At 32.8% G+C, this 3,864-nt stretch overlaps 1 long non-coding RNA gene across 1 annotated transcript; it reads right to left on the minus strand.

Moving 5' to 3' along the window:
* LOC110397226 lies at positions 1,066-3,333 on the minus strand. Its single transcript, XR_002437640.1, has 4 exons — positions 3,250-3,333; positions 2,989-3,054; positions 2,525-2,615; positions 1,066-1,463 (listed from the first exon to the last, which is right to left on the minus strand). It is a non-coding gene; the product is annotated as an uncharacterized LOC110397226 (long non-coding RNA).

Raw genomic sequence — 3,864 nt, forward strand, 5'->3', positions numbered from 1 at the left:
CCAATCTGAGTCATCCTGTGGCCCTAAATAAAGGCAAAGTTTAACACTGAGTAATTTAGCTGAAAGAGGCCAGATGATCCAGGAACAGGAAATATCAATTAACGATATTGCTCAGTAGATGGATCTTAAACACTAAATGAGGATTTCAATGTAGAGCTTTTCTCTTTGGAAGTTAAATGAGGAACTTTAACATCTTATCAGGCTTTCATATATATGCCTGGAGGTTTCAGGCTATGGAATGTTTCCTGAAAAGTCTTGGAAAAATGTCTTCACCATTCTTAATTAAAAGACAGAATTGTGGTGCAAGAACAGTAGAAATTTTAATACCTGACTATGACATGCCTTATTAAGCAGCCATTCCATTACTCTCTCTGAAATCAGCTTCATACATGAAATTAGTTGTATGAATTTATTTATTTTGATTCTTTTCCTTTTAATAAAATATGAAGGCTTCCCCAAGAACCTCAGGAATTCTAGCAAAAACAGGAGAGGAGAAATGGAGGTAAATATAGAAAAGATACATGGAAGTTGGCAAGTTAAATCCTAATCTTCAAAACAATGATAAAATCTTTATTTGCTTCACCAGAACTACAAAATCATCCCAAGAGAAAAAGCATATTTAAAATGCTCAGGTAAAACACTACTTAGCAAAAAACTTTTCCTTAGCAGAAGACCTGAATTGCACTGACAAAACGTGCGTCCAGATATTCATGTTGTTTGACTCTTTTTTCCTTCTTCCAATTTCAAATGAACTTGAGACTATCTCAAGAGAGTATTTCTCTCTCCAATGAATTTAAAATCAAATTTGTCTCTGAAAATATGGCACAGATGGACCAGGAACTTTTTTTTTATTTGTTGTTGTTCTGAATTCACTGTTCATACGAAGAGGTTTACCTTTAATAAGATATCAAGAAGAAATTATATTTAGTTTCACATATATAATATGTGAAAAATGAGTTGAGAATTATTTATGTTATTTTTCAGTCTTTGGTGAATCAAAACAAAATCAAAGCAGAAGTTCTAACAAATAATTCTAGGTTATGATTGTTAATTATAGAACGCCAAACACTGATGAGTTTCTGCAAATAAAACAAAGTTATTTCAGGTACAGAGTATAAATTATCTACATAAAAATATTACAAGTCCAAACTGCCTTATTTTCACTGATTTCTATACAAGATTAAAAAATAAATAATGAAAAGAGCGTATCCTGCTCTTTCTGGTAGTTCATTAATTTATGAGTTATTACAACAGTGCTATCCCAATCACTGGTTTCTGCTACCAACTCTGGTCTTTATCAAAGGACCACAAATCAGTACAGCTCTTCATGTGAATGAAAGTTTTCAGGACCAGTTCATGAGAACAGATGAGTAGCTGATTTCTGAAAATGTAGAGTAGTCTTCACAGCTGAAGCCAGAGCTGGTGGCAGTCTCAGAGCTCCTTCTTAGTGCAGTTAACTTCACCTACAAAAAAGTTCATTCTTTACATCTTTTTCAGGTAACCTTATACAGAGTGAAATTCCGTGTAACATTTACCTTGCAAATGGTCAATATAGCCATAAACTGAAAAAAATGAAGTAAAATTTCCTGAGGATTAATAATCGAAATAACTGTCTCCCTACTAAACATAAGGTGTAAATACTTCTTTTTAACTGCATATGGTGTGTTTCAGGAATCTGATGAACACGTTTTAAAAAATATTTTTATTTTCTTAATGAATCTTTCCGAGTGGGCTCATATACCATTTTTGTACTACAGTCAACAAAGCTGTATCATCGTATTCCAGATACAATAACCCAAGAGACCTCAGGGAAAGCAAAATCATAAGAAGTTGTCATAAACTACAAGCACTGCATAAGCAATAGAAAACAAAAAAATTACTTCTTGGTATTCTTCATGGTGAAATTGATTAAAATTGCTAATGCTTTCATTTAGTTTAATTCAGGTTGTTTTATCATGAAGAAAACTTAAAACACCTTTAAAAATATGTTTCTCCAGTTTGGTCTCCTTGGGATCATAGATCCCATGGCATGTTGATGGATATGCTGTTGAACACTTGAAGAAAAAAATACTGTATATGTGTTTGGAAAGTTAAGATGTGATGAATTAAATGCAGGTCAGAACTATGTAAGTTGGTATAAGCACAAAATGATTTAGAGTTACTATCAGAGGTGATGTCTCAGAATACCTTTTGAAAGTACAATAGATTCCAACAAGTCAGCATATGTGTATTTTCAACAGTATTTATGCTGTGTGCAGTGAAATACAGTTTAAGGGAAAATATCATATAGAACAAACAGCATTATTTTGCAAGTATACAGCAACTGAATTAATGCTGTATAACATATTGTAAATATATATATCAAATCAGTTAATGTTTCACTGAACAGATGTGTAGACATTTGCCTGTGATCCTTAGATTTTGCCACTCTGATGGGGTTTTAAAAATGGATTAGTAATAGTATTTCAACTAGTCACTTATCAGCTTTAATCCTCTCTCTCCAGGATAACAGACAAAGACTTACATTACTTGATAATGCTGACTTCATATTTCAGCACATCTCCTAATTCCATTCTACTTTCTTCTTTTGGATCTTCCTAGCTCTGTAGCATGACCTGAACAGAAAAAAATTACAACTTGGACAGCATATTTACTAGTGTTTGCTGATGACACTAACAAACTTCTGAAAATGAGAATTACAGAACATATGAGAATCTCTAATTGATGTTTAAATGTACTGGAGGAGTTCTGGCAGTTTGTAGCAGACTGCCTGTTCCAAAAACAACTAAAATCGAATAGGTATAATAATATTAGTGTATATGTAGGCTATATTACTACAGGTAATTTAAACCCATACTGATGAACTCTGAGCTCATACAACCTTTTTAAAGACTATTCTGAGAAGCTCAGTAATTTCCCATTATGCTGCAGCTTGTGAGGAAGAAAATAGCATATTTACAGTAGCTATATAAAAATGGATAAAAGTACCAATCTGTCCTGTCATCAGAGGATCCGTCAATGCTTGCAGCACTGTGTTATCTTCTCACCTGTCCTCTTGTCAGATATAAATGAAAAAAAAAGCATGGATATTAATGAACAGATGCAGAAACAATTTAAAGTAACTAATTCAGAATAAAAGAGAAACGTTAATAGAAGTTTGTCTGAAGTATTTGTCTTAGGGATAACTGTAAATTGATTAATGGCATAATTCAAACAAGTTTAATTTAGAGTTTGGATTAAAGAACTCACCACATGCCACTTGCAGGAAAGCACTGGCGCTAGAAATCCATTGAGGCTTTTCTGTAGCACATTCCGACAGTGGATGTGTAAATTCAAGGGCAGACAGGCTATAAATCGAAATGAAAAAAAGACGTCTTTTTCCATGTCTCTTTCTAATGTTCTTGCCATTTTAACAATATTCTCTGAATTTATTTTCCTTGAAACTTTAATGATGTAATTAAGAACTGCTGTGGTTCTTGTGCAAGCTCCTCATTAGTCACAGAGGTGCCTGTTATGGTAAACTTCTTAAATGTAAGAAGTTCTTACATAGTAAGTACTTAAGTACATTACAAGTGTAATGTTCTTAAATACTATATTTTTTTCTCATTTCTTATGGATTTTCATGAGCTGCTAAATATTAAATGATTTCAAAATTTTAAGGACAAAAGCCTGAATCAAATCAAAAGTATACATTTGTATAGGTGTTGATCAGTTTCTCTACAAACTCAGACAATTACTTCTATATGACCAAAAATAATTAGTCATCCCTATACAATCAATGAACATGTGTAACAGTGATGCTAGTGAGTTATACTACTGCGTAGGGGGACAGTTTAAGAGAAATTGCTTTTAGGGCTTTCACAC

Source organism: Numida meleagris, chromosome 3 (genome assembly GCF_002078875.1).
Source record: "Numida meleagris isolate 19003 breed g44 Domestic line chromosome 3, NumMel1.0, whole genome shotgun sequence".
Lineage (NCBI taxonomy): Eukaryota > Metazoa > Chordata > Aves > Galliformes > Numididae > Numida > Numida meleagris.